Source organism: Mirounga angustirostris, unplaced genomic scaffold, assembly GCF_029215605.1.
Source record: "Mirounga angustirostris isolate CCGP_5_RB_7025 unplaced genomic scaffold, mMirAng1.0.hap1 SCAF_1, whole genome shotgun sequence".
NCBI classification, from domain to species: Eukaryota; Metazoa; Chordata; class Mammalia; order Carnivora; family Phocidae; genus Mirounga; species Mirounga angustirostris.
In genome coordinates, this window is record NW_026991709.1 from 146,012,184 (window position 1) to 146,029,632 (window position 17,449).

General features: G+C 47.9%; 1 protein-coding gene across 2 annotated transcripts in view; it reads right to left on the bottom strand.

The window, feature by feature from the left end:
* TRAK1 (trafficking kinesin protein 1) overlaps positions 1–17,088 on the bottom strand; it is a 178,681-nt gene extending 161,593 nt beyond the window's left edge. Inside the window, exons 1-2 of one of the 2 annotated variants that reach the window (XM_064589324.1) lie at positions 3,579–3,711; positions 3,139–3,254 (exon numbers count right to left, since the gene is read on the bottom strand). The gene's annotated coding sequence lies outside the window, so the exon portion shown is untranslated. Of the gene's footprint in view, positions 1–3,138; positions 3,255–3,578; positions 3,712–16,595 lie in introns of those variants that run through there. The other variant, XM_054504493.2, reaches the window with a different exon arrangement.
* Between the last annotated feature and the right edge of the window lie 361 nt (positions 17,089–17,449).

Consider the following 17,449-nt stretch of genomic DNA (forward strand, 5'->3'; position numbering starts at 1 on the left):
TTGGTTCTTCATAACTTGCTATTTATTTATTCAGATGCCAATAAGATATACTGGAAAGGCCTGGAAGAGAAGTGTTCAGAGGTTGGAAAGAAGCCCTCGAGTGTTGACACACTCTAGGTGAATTTGAGCAATATCCTGGGGCTTCACACCATACTTGGCAAAGACTCACTAGGCCATGAACAGCACAATGGGGTGATAGGCAGCTCCTCTGCACTGCACACAGAGGAAACCCAAGCCCCAGAGCCACTACCTGGAAGACGGCAGCATGTTCTAGAATAACCGGGCATGCCCCACTCATCCTCACTTTATTGCAACCCCAAGTAAGCCCCGCTCTCATGTTGATTATTCTTGCCATACTCTACCAGAAAGCAGCAAGATCTTCTGTCCTTAAATATTCCAAGATTCCAAGAGAATGCACCTTCCAGATTCTTTACTGATAACCTCAGTGGCTGACCAGCTTGAAGCATCAGCACAGACTTCTCCAAGGAGTCTGCTCAGCACTCCTAACTCAGTCCCTTCAAGCCTGCAAGTGAAAGAGCGGAACCCTCTAGCTTCCCAGAGGGAAATCATCTCAGATTATGAGGTCAGCAAGAGTGATAATGATAAACCGGGGATCAGCTTTTAATATTTCTATAATCTTCCTGGTTCCTGAAATTCTGATCCCCACTGGGGGAAAATGCTATCATCCACACTGTGAGGAAATTGGCAACGTACCTCAAACAACCCCACTCTAATTTATGAGAAGCGTTTTTAAAACAGTAAATTTCAAATAGGGCACTGTATCCAGACACAGGATAAGCAAATGGGCAACATACACAAAGAAAATACTATCGAATCGCTTGAAGAATCTTCGGAAATTTTCCAGCGTTGAAAATTCAGATTGCTACGCTTCACTCTAAGCAATGGTTACTGATGCTGTGCTCTGAGGCACACCGTTCCTTTCCCTCTTTGTAATCTGTTCAACGGTTACTTCATGCTCCTTGCCCTGGGTTGAAGTTTGAGATTCATCTTCTTCCCTCGGCCAAGAAGAGTAACTTCAGAGCTATGAAAGAACACAGCATTCTCCTTCCTCTCGGCCTTTACGTCAGGCTTGAGATGAAGACGCCTCCACTCACTTCTTAGGTGTTGGGTAAACTTTAACTCCAGCAGGCCCGACTAACCACTTGACCAACAAATGACACAGAATGACTTTTAACACCAGGATCTGTGAATTATGTAAATGCTGTCCGGTGTTAAAAGCTCCATTTGGAATGTACGCGACCTAAGGCATCACAGTACATTCTTCCTTGCCACAGCTCCTCACATCCACGGCCAGCCTGTTCTGAGCCTCTACCCCAACACACACCGCATCCCTTACCCTGGCCTGGAGCTGCCACCACCCTGCCTGGGCCTGTAACAACACTGAACCCTCTCGCACTCCCTCTCCCCGCTCCCACACCCTGGCTCTCCGCGCAGCCGCTGGGGAACCCATGCACAAAGTAAATCCATTCATGTCACACCTCTGCTCAGAATCCTCCAGCAGCTTCCTTCCAATCATACTCAAAATGAAATCTCAACTATTGACCATAGCCAGGCAGGCCAGTGGGACACAGGCCTATCCTGAGCATCTCCCTCATCTGTGTCCACTTTCCCGGGGGATTGGGTGGGGGGGGTTCCCTGCATTAAGGTCACACCAGCCTTCTTGCAGAGGCCTGGGCCCTTGCTGTTTGCTCTGCCTCAGAGGACGCTGTGCTTGCAGTTTCCCATGGCTCATTCCCCTCCCCATTACTGGGTCTCTGCTCACCCATAACCTCCCAACAGAGGCCTTCAGAACCACTCCACCCTCTGTCACCCCTCCCTCCCTATCGCCCCTAGTCACTACCTGGCATTACAGCTTACACCTGCTACTCAGCTGACATCTGCCACTCGTTTGCATCGCTCTCTCCCCTGCCCCCAGACCTGGGCTGTCTAGTTTACTGTCACACTCAATGCCTGGCCCAGGGAGGCCACTCCACACATACTTACAATCACTCTTCTAACCAGATCTCCAGTTCCCCATCCTGCCGAGAAGGATGTCCAACCAAAGCTGACTCTTACCTGCTGGAGACCTAGGAAATCAGAACCGACCACGTTTCTGGAATAAGTGGACACTACTCAGCAAATACACTGAGATTCGGCATGGACACTTGTCACTGTTGCCCCACAGCCTGGAGCCATGGCACCTGTCCCCACCAGTCTGTAAGAGCTGGGGCAGCCACCATGGGAAAAGGCTTCCTATTTTATGATTCCCCTTCTTCAGATAGTTAGGGAAATGAAGAAAAGGCCATTCTTGGTTTTATTTCCCAATCTCTGAATTAGCAGAGAACCCAGTAAGAATTACGTGTCCAGTTCAGTAACTCTCTTCCCATGCTGATCTCACTCTACATTTTGGGTTTGGGCTTTTTTTTTTTAGTATTTTTACAACAAAATGATTTTTAAAATCCAAAAAAAGTATTTTTTCTAAAATAGTTATAGTTATATTTATTTTCCTTTGAAGAAAAATGCCCAGGTTATAGAAGCTTTTCTTAAAATTAGAGTAAGATAGGACACTGATATATGTATTATTTCATTATTTTTGAAATTAAAATAGGATCAATTTGTCATAGCTACAAAATTAACATAAATATCTCAAAACGTCAGCACTTGGAAATAAACAGTAGAAAACTTCTATAATGAAGCTTGCATCCCTTTGAGCTTTAAAGCACATACACTGAGGTCCCAGCACATAACAGCACATCCCCTGTAGAGATTCAGTTCCCCCAGAACAATAATTTAAGGTGATCTGATACTGATTTTACCTTGTGTTTCCAAGCTGACATGGGTTACTATAAAAATGAGGGGTGAGGGAAGGGCCACGTGGAAGATTACTGACAGAAGTTATCAGCGGGACCCAGGACAATGGTGGCAGGAGGGGTCATCAGCCAAACCCACAACGCACAGACTGTGTGCAAAAATGAACAGAAATAACCAGTCCCTGGCCGGCTCCTCAGTCTGCCCGGGTTCCAGTGGCCATGGAACCACTGCTGAGCCCCACGAGTGGAAAGAGCAGTAAGCTAACCGTGCAGTTTAAAACAGGCTCTTGACCAGACAATCTCCAGTGTTCATCACCCTCAGACTTACCTGCGCTCCTTACTTTCTAGGAAACGCCGAGGCTCACTTTTAACCTAAAATGGGCAAACTTTCTTCCCGTGCCACTCTGTCTTGTCCTAGTCCCACACAGGGTTAAATAAGAGGGCCTCAAAAGAGAAAAGAAGGAAGTATTAAAGGAGGGAGGGACTGAGGGAGGGCGGGGGGGGGGGGGGTGTTGGTAACAGCACAGAAAAAGAAAAGATGGAGAGAGAGAGACAGAAACAGAGACAGAGAGAGGCAGGGAGAGAAAGACAACAAACAGAAAAACAGAAAGACAAAAGCAGCAGCAGAGAAAACACACAGAGAGGGCAAGAAAAAGATAAGGAACAACAGAGAGAGAAAACGACACAAAGGGCGAAAGAGAGAGAGAGAGAAGGGAAAAGTTCACGGGGAAAAGGAGTGATGTGTTTCATGGAAAAGCTATTTGTTACCGAGTCGCTCCTTTTCCATGTACTGTATTATGCCATATGTGGGAAGTGAACAAGGCTGGAACTCCGCCTAAGAACATCTGCCACGGAGGGACTTGAAAAGCCCTAATAATAGCACAGCTGGTGTCCCCAGCCTAATGAGCTCACCGCCCACGTGACCGCTCTTCCCCGGCAGCTCCTCCCCAGAGAGGAGGCGGCCAACAGACCTCTCCGCCCTCCCTCCCCCAGGCTTTATTTCCTCCACTGCCTTCCCGCTCCCTGTCCCTACACCGCCCCCACCCACTTTCCTGAACTCAGTTACCCCGATCCGGCAGTTCCTATGAACAGAGACCTTCTTAACAGGAAAGGCACAGATCAGAAACAAAAGGGAGGCACCACTGCAAATCTTCTAGACGTTAAAAGGATAATGGTTATGCCGATAAATTCAACCGCTTAGATGAAACAAAGTCCTTGAAACATACAAGTTAACCAAAACTAACACAAGAGGAAAGAACAGATCTGAATAACCCCATCGTTACGAAAGCAATGGAACTCCTAATGAAAAACTTGTCCAGATCCCACGAAAGGCCAGTGGGCCATCAGCTGTGCCTTGATGCCAGGGTACAGGGTCCCGGCCCCTCCAGGAGCCCCAGTGACCGTCTGGGGAAGCCCGTCTCTGGCAGGGAGGCTCTCAGGCAGCCTGACCTTCCCACTGACCACTGCCTGTTGCTAGGAGAAAACCATACACAGCAAAATTGGCTAGGGGGTGGGGAGGACGTGAACAAAGAAGTGAGCTTTTACAAGGCTGGGAAGTTTTAACCCTCTCAGGTACGATTTTTTGAAAGTAATTCCCATATAGCACACTTTGAAAAGTCCTCTAGTACTCTGAAGAAGCTATACCTTAGCATCAGGAAGGGCAAGCATTTCAGCTTCTAAGGGGAATCCTTTCGGAAAGGGACAGAGAGGAGACTCCAGTTGGCACTGATACGGTATCCACAGCAATTGGAAGAGGTCCTGAAAAATCTGGGACACCCCCGCCTTCGCTCAGGCTAGGCAACACATCCTGACCACAAAGAAGAGCCAGATGGATATGATACATGGGATTTACTCCCCGGAAAAAGACAAGAAGAAGGCCACAGTTCAGAAACCAAGCTTGGTAACATACAAAAGCATGGATGTGTTTGTAAGCATGCAGTATGAAGGCTAGCAAATTACTAGATTCTACTCTGCCTACCAGGTAATTGTATCAACAGCAATCACACGATTAGCTAAAAGGTGGGCAATCATGAATTTTTTCTACTATTAGACACTGTTCCACACTAAAAGACAGCGTTTTATATCTTGTTAATGCCATGAACAAGTTATCTGAGCCTTCACAATGTCCTGTTTTGATTTAGGACATCAAGCCACTCTTGCCATAAGTTAACACTACAAAATCCACAGAAACTTAGAAAAGAACAATTATGGTATCTGAAGGACCATCATAAGTGCTTGTATATATCATTCCCTTTTGTCAGAATGTTTAACACACTGAGAAGAATCCTTTCCAAGACACAACACAGTTGTTTCTACTCACAAAACACTGAAAAGCATTAACAGAACCAACTGCCATTCAGTCTTTACCGACCTGCCTTTTCACTTCTTACTCTCTTGAGTCAGTCAGACATCCAGGCCAAGACTACGGTTCTCAAGCCTCACACTCCACCTGCTCTGTCTTCGGGCCCACAACAGTGCCCCACCGAGCCATAGGGGAGCATGAAGCAAAAGGAAAAATCAGTAATACGGACTCTTTCCGTCTTTATGACAAACGTTGATATTTTGTTCATCATTGATTTCTTTGTGTTAATTTAGATTTTTTTTAGAAATACTGCACTAAAGTATTATTTCTCTTGATTACTTAAATTGTGGACCCCTTAGGCAAGTGCCTTTATCACATCACCCTAGGCCTGGCCCTGGGCCACAGTGATAACTATACACCCTGCGTAAACCAAGGAAAAATGACTAAACACCCAAGCTTCATCAACTACCACAAAGACTCAGTTGGTTAAGCGGCTGCCTTCGGCCCAGGTCGTGATCCCAGGGTCCTGGGATCGAGTCCCGCATCGGGCTCCTTGCTCAGCAGGGAGCCTGCTTCTTCCTCTCTCTCCCTCTGCTTGTGCTCTCTCTGTCAAATAAATAAAATCTTTTTAAAAAATTCTGTGGAACAGCCAACTATCTTGCGTCATGTTGCATTAAAATCTCATAGTTGCCAAATTCACTGGAACCTTTCATTGTCTTATGCATGTAGCCCCATTAATTTTTCCTTAAACACCCACCTTGCACGGTTAATACCTCCTTGTAGGTAACCACCACTATTCTGATCCTTATTATAGGATAGTTTTGCCTCTGTTTGGACTTCCTAAAAATGGAATCCTCTGGAATATCCTTTTGTGTCTGGTCTCTTTGGCTCAACATTTTCTCTGTAGTATTCGTCTATTCGTTGCATCTATCAATAGCTCATACCTTTTTATTGCTGAGTAGTAGTGCATCATAGAGATAAACCACGATTTTGTTTACACAGTCACTAGTTAATAGACGTTTGGGTTTCTCCACTTGGGGGCTAACACGAGTAAAGCTGCTACTAACTAAGAAGGCAGCACGCGTTTCTGTTGAATATATGCCCAGGCGTGAATCTTGGCATCATAATGTAGATGGTCAGCTTTAATAAATATTGCCAATTTTCCAAGTGGTCACTGTTCTTCGTATGTGGTGCGTGAGGCGTCCACTTCTTCCACATCCTCACCGGCGGTTAGTGCTGCCAAGTTGCTTATTTTATCCATTGTGCCAGGGTGGCAGAAGTTACCTTTGCTAAAACAAGCAATTTCTAGTTCCCTCCAATTTTACCATGATTCCCCAGTTCTAACAGTACAAACTGTAAACCCCCAAGTTACATGTATAAGAATCACAAGAAAGTGCAGCAAACTCTCTAATTCCGAGCTCACCAATTTCGGGAACTCATAAAACACGGACACCCGTGAGATAAGCACACGATACTTGGCAAGAACACTTGCAAATGTTCCTGAAGGCCACAAGAATCCTCACAGTCATCATGTTACTGTGCTTACAAGGCGAAGCCGAAGCCGGCATCTCCTCTGGTAAAACTCTACAAATATTTGCATACCAACTAAGCGTAAACAAACCCAAAGAACATTTTAGCTGTTACCTTACTGGGCTTCTCACAGCAGAGAGAACCCAGGAACCTCACTCCTCGCTGCAGGCACACTGTATCCCCCCAGCACTTCTGGTCTCCTCTCGGGTCGGCCTCTGGAAGCACTTCGTCACATGATATTATTACTGTCTACACGGCGATGGGCCCCAAACCCTCCCCTCACACTCAGATCTCTCTCCCAAGCCGCAGGCCCAGACGCCCCACTGCCCTAAACTCCTCCACCAGGAAATCTCACAAACACATCAAACTCAGGACCTCCCCAGCAGGATCCGGCGCGTCTTAACCCCCGCACAACCGAGTTATCACAATTGAGATAACCCAATTCAAAAATCTCAGCCTCATCCTTGAGACCACCCCTCCCGAACCTTACCACCATCTCTTCAAAGGGCAAGCCGTAGCTCCTCCAGGTCACCCAAAGGAATCCATCCATTTTATCCACACTATCCTCCCTGCCCAGCTGAAGTCACCACCCTCTCTCACCTGTAGCCATGCCAGAGCTCGGGCGCGTGTCTGTCATTCTGGTGGCAGATAAGGCTGGGGACCACACACCTGCCTGGGCACGCTCACCGTGTGACGCCGGCCGCCTCCCCTCATGGCACCCCCGCCCTGCCATGGCCTTCTCTTCGCAAAATCTATACGCTGCACCCCTGCTCTGCCCTACTGAACAAAGTGGGTGCAACTTCTTCTGAGTCCGTGAGGGAAATTCTCACACTTGATTACGCTGAGGTTCTCGGCCGTGTGGTCTCCTCAATCAGGATACCACAAAGGACTACAAAAAAGGGTAAGTTTGATGATAAAATAACCAAACGCTCTTCTTTATTCCCTTTGTTCCCTTCTATATGAGTATCAGTTCTCCTCTAGTATCAAGAGACCCAGCTCAGCTAAAAGTTGTTCAAGTTAACACTCAACAGTTGCTATGACATTCCTCTTCTAATCTCTTTTAATAACACAAACTATTTTCCTATCTTCCCAGTACAGTAAAAACACACGTACCGCATCAGTCAAGAGTTTATAGCCTATTTTCCCACTGATCTGCCTGTCATACCTTTTATCTGTTATAATTGTAAGAATATTCTGCTTGTCGGGCACCTGGGTGGCTCAGTTGGTTAAGCGACTGCCTTCGGCTCAGGTCATGATCCTGGAGTCCCGGGATCGAGTCCCACATCGGGCTCCCTGCTCCGCAGGGAGTCTGCTTCTCCCTCTGACCCTCCCCCATCTCATGCTCTCTCTCTCTCTCATTCTGTCTCTCAAATAAATAAATAAAATCTTTAAAAAAAAAAAAAAAGAATATTCTGCTTGTCTTCTCAAACAGAAAGATATTTTCTCGAATACTTAACACCAAACTACATTCCTTCCACAAGAGACCTTGGAAATGTCTTGATATTTGCACCCAAATATCAAGTCCAAAGGGATTTCTCTGATGCCTCGGGATGCTTGCAAAGTGAACCGGTTCTCCTCAAAGCCAAAGGAGGGAAGTTCATTGCCAGGTGAGCAAAATCCACAGCCCACATCACTGCCTGGTCCCGGGAGGCTAGTCCCGTGAGGACCGGAAAAACTTAGGCCCACACCCCTGGGGCGTGGCACAGGATACCTGCTCTGAAATGACTTGTGGATGAACACATCATAAGGAGTCCAATAACAATAATAATGGCTAACACAAAATGTTTACCATGAGCCATGCGTACACAGTAATTCACATAATCCCCTTAATAACCATATGAGGCTATCCCGTGAGGTAAGGATTCAGAAATTGGCTGCCCCGAAGCGGAGTTCTTGCCCGCTTCAACGTATCTAACCCTGAAAAAGCACCAATCTTAGAGGGAAAACAAGAACATGGCTTCAAACGTATCAATCGTGTGCTACAGTTTATCCCAACACATTGCTAAATCTGGAGAATTTTTTATTCATTTATTTGTTTTTTTTAACAAGCTTTAGTTCACTTTATTTTTCTTGTATAAAACTAGGTGGTGGCCACAGCTCAAGCCTGGGTCCTCTGCACAGAGACTCTAATTTTTTAATGAATGGAAATAAGGCTCTGCCACACTCAAGTACATAAAACAAAACTGTACAATTCCCATAGGATTCAGCATTTTATTTAAAACATATTCTAGATGCAAAGGTTGAAATGAAATGCCCACCGTCTGGATGACACTGTCTCCTTCCCTACTACCAAAGCCAGTAAACCAGTTGTCTCAGAAATTCTGTGTCCAACTGGGACACTCACAGACACAACACCAGTGACTCATACGTGTAACAAATTGCTCATTTTCTTTCTCCCCACCTTTCCTCAAAATCATTATACTGCTATCCCTGAATCATAGGTTTGGTTTTTTATTTGTTGGTTGGTGTTTTTAATCCCCTGGCACAAAGCTCATCAATCCCAACTATGCTGGGACAAGGCAAGAATCTGCCTGCCACTTTAGTTTAAATAAATCTCCAATTTTCTTCCCAGATTTGAAAATTTTTTAAGATTTTATTTATTTATTTGAGAGAGAGAGAGACACAGAGAGCGTGAGAGAGACAGCAAGCAGGAGCAGGGGGCAGAGCAGAGGGAGAGGGAGAAGCAGACTCCCCGCAGAGCAGGGAGCCCGATGTGGGGCTCAATCCCAGGAGCCAAAGGCAGACGCTTAACCATCTGAGCCACCCAGGTGCCCCCCAGATTTGAAATTCTGCAATGTGGGCAAAACCCACAGTTTTGGAGCCAACATTACAACTGTGTTGCCAGATTTCTGATGTTAGACCACCAAACACCTCTACTCCAAGGCAAGGTCCAACAGGCAAACCAAATTTATCTTAGGACCCTGGACTCAGAATCACAAAACATGATGTCCTGTCTTACTGAGTTGCCTTTCCACTGTTGTCCTCCTTGTTCTCCCAACTCACACACCCACATTCCCATTCAAAATAAAAAAGGAGAGGGAAGCATGGAAGGAAAGACCATAAACTCACAGACTCTAAAATACTAGCAGCTCTTAGAAATCTTATTCATCTGAGTCTCACCACACTAAGTAAATTCAGTGTGATGCCCACAGAGTTAAACAGCAATCAGGAGCAAGGATTGAAGTAAGAGTTCCACTTTTCAGGATCTCTCCACAGCTCAAAGCCAGGTAAAGACTGTGGCTAGTGTTGGGAGAATATCAGAATAAAAAGGGACTTGAAAGAAAGAACCCCATCACACCCATTAGGATGGCTATTATCAAAGAAAGAACAGAACAAAAACTGAAAATAACAAGTGTTGGTGAGAATGTGGAGAAATTGGAACACTTGTACGTTCTTGGTAGGAAAATAAAATGGTTCAGCCCCTGAGAAAAATGGTATGGCACTTCCTCAAAAATTAAACATAGAATTACCACCGGCCCAGCAATTCTGCTTGTGGGTATGCACCTCAAAGAACGTAAAGCAAGGACTCAAACAGATATTTGCAAACCCACGTTCATAGCAAGCATTATTCACAACAGCCAAAAGGTAGAAGCAACCTAAGTGTCCAAAGATGGATGAATGGATAAACAACATGTGTCTATACACGCAATGGAATACTATTCAGCCTTAAAAAGAAAGGAAATTCTGGTACATGCTACAACATGGGTGGACCTTGAAGATACTACGCTAAGTGAGAAAAGCCAGATGCAAAGCAACAAATATTGTACAATGCCTCTTAAATGAGGCACCTAGAGTGGTAAACTCATAGAGACAGAAAGTAAAAGAATGGTGGTTGCCCAAGGCTGGAGGGATGGGGGAATGGGGAGTTAGGGTTTAATGGGTACACAGCAGCAGTTGGGGAAGATGAAAAAGTTCTGGGGATAGATGACAGTGATATCTGCACAACGTGAATGTGTTTAATTCCATGAAACTACTGAAAAACGGCCAAAATGGTCAATTTTGTTATATATATTTACCACAACTTTTTAAAAAGAATAAAAGCTGATCATTACATTAGAGATTTCCTTCTCTTTAATTTTTTTGTCTTTTCTTGTTTAAGATTTTATTTATTTGAGAGAGACAGAGAGAGGGTGAGAGAGCACAAGTGGGGGAGTGTGGGAGAAGCAGGCTCCCTGCTAAGCAGGGAGCCTGACGTGGGGCTTGATCCCAGAACCCCGGGACCTGAGCTGAAGGCAGATGCTTACCCGACTGAGCCACCCAGGCACCCCTAGAGATTTCCCTTCATCTCTCAGACTGGAATCTTAGGCACTTCCAGGGCAAGAAAAAGAGAATTTTGCAAAGGTGGGTTGTCTGTGCCCATCCCCACATGAGGTTACAGAAGGAGGACCCTAGGCTGAGAGCTCTGTACCTGCTAGGAAAGCAGGACGGAAGAAGAGAGGTTGAGAAAGGTTACCTATATACTGGGGTCAGATCCACCTACCTTCCCCCTAGCTTCCACCTTGTCTAGCGATGCCCCACGCATATGACCCGGCACTTCCGATCTGTTCAGCAAAGAGGAGGTGAGTGTGTGGATACGTGGGTCAACTCGATGGCTAGAACTTAGGGACAACCACCTACTCATCACTCTGGCATATTTTTAAGAACATGAAACATCACCCAATGTTTTAGGTGTGCGCTGTGGCAGGGAGGGTAAATAACTGGCCACATTTTGGACTGTTTTTCCTCACTGCTGACTGAGAACGACAGCTTGTCCCTTCCCTCCTGGGGTCTTCCCATTTTACAGTTCACTGTGCACAATTTAAGGGAAGAGGTGGGCGTTGGGGAGGGACCGGGGTCAGCAATCTCCTCTGGGAACCCCAGCCCCTTTCCTTTCAGGGGAGGGCAAGAGGTGGAATCCCACCTTGAGCGCCAACTCTCCCCAGTGGGGCAGGAAACAAGTGTGTACCAGCCACTTGTTCTTCCCAATATATGTAAAGTCTGGCCTTGCGCATGGGGAAAGAACATTCCGGGGAACCACAACGAGGTGAAGAGGTCTCTGAGCATCAATACCACCTGGGAATATGTTTAAAATGGAGATTCATGGGACACCTGGGTGGCTCAGTCGGTCAAGTGTCAGACTCTTGATCTCAGCTCAGGTCTTGATCTTTCAGTTTTGAGTTCAAGCCCTGTGTTGGGCTCCACGTTGGGCATGGAGCCTACTAAAAAAATAAATAAATAAATAAAATAAAATAAAATAAAATAAAATAAGTAAAATAAAATAAAATAAAATAAAATAAAATAAAATAAAATAAAATAAAATAATAAAATAAAATAAAAATGCAGATTCACATTTAGCAAGTCTGGGGCGGGGTCTGAGGTTCTGCAGGGCTAACAGGCCACCAGGTAATGCTGATGGGCTGCAGGCCCACCTGCCACAGGTCAGGTTGTGAAACCTTACACTCCTGCAACCAGCTGGAGCCAGGACAGCAGGGAACAAAAGCCAGGCACAAAGAGCACCATCAGGATCTTCCTCTCGTGAGCATCGCTCTCCTCCACCCAGGCCACAGTCAAGTGGTCCCACCATGAACTTGGACTCTCAGTCCCCTTTGGCATAAATAGCAAAAATGAAATTTTGCTCCCCACTCCCGCAGGCAAAATTTTCCAAAGCTCTTCCAACAACTTCAAGGGCAGCTTCTGCCCTCATTGCTCACCTGCTCCGCCTGGTTCAAATTCCTGAGTCAACAACACAAATGAAGACAAACCTATTCTAACATTCTAATGGGAGGCGGCGGGTGTTTGACCACATCCCCAACTGGAAATTATTTGATAAGAAACATAATAAAAGGAAGCAAACCTACACTAGGTCCCGCCTTCTCTACTTTTTGCAAAACTTAGAAAGTGAGAGCTCGCAGAACGCACCCTCAAAAAAGTCCAGGCCCACAGCATAGGCTGTTGATGTAAAGAACTGCTGGGAAGGACTTTTTGACTTTACCAAAACCACCAGAGGAACTGATGGAGAATTTTGAAAATCCCAGGGTCCTCCATTTGCAGAGATGCTTTTTCTCTCTAAACCTGGAGAAGAAAAATCAAAATCCTTACCATTATTCTAATTAATACCCATTTTAAGTGACATGTACAAACCTGCATCTATGTAATCCAGTGTAGGATTTGCTGATAGCTAATCTCTGTGACCATAATTCAGGAGACAGCGGCATTTTTTAATCAACATAATCTCACTCTCTAGTAACTAGGTCTAGTCACTAAGGGGGCGTGCAATAAAGAAAGAATGCTCTGAATGGTATTCTACAAGGGATACCTTCCAGAAAAAGTCAAACCACTTCATCTGCAGGTTCACAGTTATTTTCAACAAATTCTTAGGGGTAAAAAAAAAGATTTCAAAGTCCCCTGAATACCCAGAGCATGGTCTTCCTTAACATTCAAATCCAGGTAATTTATACTCTGGTGGTTCTTTAATTCACTAACACACCCTTGGATATTGGAGCACCCTTTTCACCTCTAGGAAGGAGATGACCTCCTGCTTTTAAAAGTCCAGGCACATCATGAAGTCTGGAACTAGCAGAGCCTCTAGAAATAATCCAGCTCCAAGATTCTAAATTGGGGTACACAAATTTAAGCTGCAGGGAGCTCCCAGAGCCTCAGGGAAAATGAGGTGCATCTTCCTTGAGTGCTTTTTTAATCAAGACAATTTAAAGCATTTTTATATTAAAACAAACAGATGAATCCTACATTCTATTCTCCATTAAAGGAATCAGTGAACGCACATTGAAAAATGCCCTAAAAAGTGCCAGAAACCTCAGGCTACACCTCCAAATCCCCCTTTCCAGGGTTCCTTTGCCCTGAAGATTATAGGGCAGGTTTAAGAAGCATCAGTATGATCCATTTCACAGCTTGAGACCTGGCTGTGAGTGGCCGCTAGAAGTCACTGCCATGTGCTGGTCTTCGAAGAGATTTACAGCCCTCCTCCCACTAACCAGGTGGGGCTGGGAGCAACCCTTCCTCAAATGCAGGACCAGAAGCCCAAACAAGGATGCTAAGAGCCTGCCTTCCACCTGTGTGCCATCCTCTTCCACCTCAGGTGCACTCCTAACAAACACATAATTAAATGAGCTTGTCAATGAATCATAAAGCCACACGTCCCTCCATAAAACACATGTCAAAGCATTTCTTTAAGCAGCTGCTGATCACTGGCATTATACGTAGCTTAGAGGCATCCAGATTCACACATATGCTATTAGTTACTGTGTCTTCACTAAAACGTTGAATTTTTCAACACTGCAGGTGGCCTCCATTTGGATACACCTAATAAGGTGGCAAGTCAGAATGGGTAGTATTTGTTCCCAAAAATGGGGGGAGGAACCAGAAGGCCCATTCAACTGTGTCTCTAGACAAAAGACACTCCCTCGAGACTAAAAAATAAAATCTAAGAACCTATGTGAGATGGTCAACTCAAGAGTCATCTAACAGTTACAGAGACCTACTGTGTGCCAGGTCAGAGGCTGGGGCTCAGAAAGCAATGACCGGAAGGAAGTCCACATCAGATGGCAAATGGTAAGGTGGTCTTGGTTTGGAAACTGAAAGTTTAGGAACTCCTTTCAGTGCAAATATCGCTCTTTTATTTTCAAAGCCCCCTTTTGGGGGAGAGAGGGAGAGGGAGAATCTTTTTTTTTTTTAATATTTTATTTATTTATTTGAGAGAGAGAGAATGAGAGAGAGCACATGAGAGGGGGGAGGGTCAGAGGGAGAAGCAGACTCCCCGCCGAGCAGGGAGCCCAATGCGGGACTCGATCCAGGGACTCCAGGATCATGACCTGAGCCAAAGGCAGTCACCCAACCAGCTGAGCCACCCAGGCGCCTGGAGAGGGAGAATCTTAAGCAGGCTCCAGCCCAGCACAGAGCCTGATGTGGGGCTCAAACTCACAACCCTGAGATCATGACCTGAGCTGAAATCAACAGTCCAACACTTAACCGACTGAATCACCCAGGCGCCCCTCAAAGCCCTTTTACATGATCTGATTTGACCTTCACAGCAAACTTGTTAGAAAGAAAATTAGTATTATAATATCCACTTTATTTATCCCTGTTAGGGCTGAAAAAGGTTACCAAGTCACACACCTAGTCATGTTGGAATGAGACCTGGAAACCCTCTCACATCATTTAGTCAAACTTTTACGAACACTTTCATTTAAAACACTCTTTAATCCTTGTAACAATCCAATGAGGTTTGTTTGTTCCAGGGAGGCAGGCAATCCCAGAGAAGGGAAAGCCAGGTCAAAGAGGTTAAATAAGGGCCCAAGGTCACAAAGCCAGTAAAGAGAGAGGAGCTGGAATTTGAATCCAGGTTTTCCACTCAAAGGCCTGTGTCCTGGGGCGCCTGGGTGGCTCAGTCTGTTGAACGGCGGACTTTTGATTTAGGCTCTCAGGTCATGGTCTTGGGGTGCTGGGATCCAGCCCCCCACCATCAGGCTCAGTGGGGAGTCTGCTTTAGGATTCTCTCTTTCCTCCTCCCTCTGCCCCCACTCCCCCCATGCTTCCCCAAGAGCACGCTTGCACTCTCTCTCTCAAATAAATAATAAATAAATCTTTAAAAAAAAAAAAAAAAAGGCCTGTGTCCTTTTAGAAGGAACATCAACACAGCCAGGGTAGAGACACCCTCCAGGAAGAGCTGGGGATGGGAAACCAAATCTCACAGGCCCCTGGGGAATCAAACAGGAACCGGCTCATGTTGGGGTCAAGCTGAGACCCAACTCTTGCCAAACCTGCTGCACATGGACACAGGCTTTCTAACCCGGTTCAGCAACCCCCTGCCCTGCTCAGCTCTCCAGGTGGCCCGGCCTATGCTTGTCTAGGCACTTCTGTGATAAAACTGGGGTCAGAGATCAAAGGGCACACAAGCATGATCTTTCCAACCCAAGACAGAGAGGAAGGTGCCATCTGTCACTCCAGGTCCAGGTCCAACTCCCTGCCTGTCATACCCCCCTGGCTTGTGGCGGAGGGGGGAAGACCCTCCCCAGTGCAGACTGCTCAGGGCTGGGCATTGCTCAGTCTGGCCACCTCCCTCCCGGCTGCTCTTGCAGTCACAAACTGAAAAGGACCCTGTTCCCAGCTTGTCTCCCTGTCTGTCACTCCCTGCCACAGATAAACAAAAGATGCTCCAGGAAAGGGTACCCATCCTGCCCACACACTTGCAAACAACATTTACACATTTGTTTGAAGCAATTAAGTTCTGGTGAAGAATATCAGAAAACAACTTTTTCAAAAAGAAATCAGAAGCCTAAACACTCGTACTTCGGAGGCGCTCAAAGTGAACGCTGATTTCAGTTTCTGAGCAAGTGCAGGGAAGGGCTCAAAGCACAGAGGCTTCAAGGGCTCGTGTGCATCCAGCGCCAACCCCAGGAGCAGCTCGGCTTTGGACTTGGGCTTCCCTAAACACAACTTTACAAAAGAAGAAACTACACTTCATCACATTTATTTTTACCTGCAAGTGGCTGACCTTGGAGATTCGAAAAGGATTTAAAAACTCATGTCAAAAAAGTGACAAAAGTAAACTTGTTATCTCCCAGAACTGAAAGGAAGATTCCTAAAAGCCACCCGTTCGGTCCCAGACACACTCAGAAGATGTAATTTACATTAGTTTTGCGGGTGAGTGGGCACCGGGGTGCAGCTCACTCTCTGGCCTGGCTCAGCTCGGCGCTCTTTGAAGGTCGCCTCACTGTCATTTCGGAGTGCCGAAGCCCGGAATCCAGGCCACGCGGTGTGACCGACACCATGCCCTATGGGCACCTTTTGGGGCCCCGCGAGGGTCTCCCACAGGTGCGGTCAATGCAGGAGGGGTACTGCCCCTCAGGGTCCCGGAGCCCGGCCACCGCCACATCACGCGCCCACACTCCGCGAACACCCGTGTCCCCACCCCACCCCCCCGCCCCCCGGGCCCGATGCGCGGACCCAGGTCTTACCCGCGAGAGGCGCACGGAGCGCGGCCCCGTAGCAGACGCGGTCCCGGGGGCCTCCCGCGCGGGGCTACCCGGGCGCTCGGCTCTGCCGGCCGCCTCCTCTTCGTTGTCCTCGGCCCGGCCCCGGCCGCCCGGCGGCTCCGGTTCCCTCCGCAGCCGCCGGCCGGGCGGCACCGGGGTGCACGCGGCGGGGTTCGGCTTCGGCGCCCCCTCCTCTCCTGCTGCCCGCCGCCGCCTTGGCGCTCGCGGGCTGGGGGTCCGCGGCGCCGGGACGCGGGGGTCGTCGGGGTGCTCGGGCTGCCCCGCGCTCCCTCCCGCGCGCAGCCCCTCTCCAGGGGGGGGCGCCTCGCTCGCGGCGCGCGGGCGTCACGGGCTCGCTGCGCGCCGGGACGGCGGCGGGGTGGGCCCCGGGGCGGCGGGCGGGGGCGCTGCTGCAGACGCGGGCACTGATGCGGGCGCCGCGGCGCGGCCTCTCGCCATGGCTCCCCCGCGGGCGGGCGCTTCGCACCTCCCCTCCGCGCTGCCGTCACCGCCCGACGCGCGCCGAGCCCTCCCCTTCCACCGCCCCGCCCGCCCGCCGGCCTGCGCCGCCACCTGCGGGCCGCCCTCCAGGATGCTCGCACGGCGGAGCGCGCCCGGGGCGCGGGGAGCCGCGCCTCTCTGCCCTGCTGTCGCGGCCCTTGGCCTGCCCTACTTTTACCCGCGCCGCGGGGCTCTGGAAAGTACCCAGCGGAATACCTGGGTGGGGAAAACCTATCACACCGCTCCCCGCGCGCTCATTTACTTCTAGCGCTTCTCGGCGTCCGTCTAGGGTCAGTCCAGGGGGAGCATGGGACTCACACGTGCACTGTTTGCCA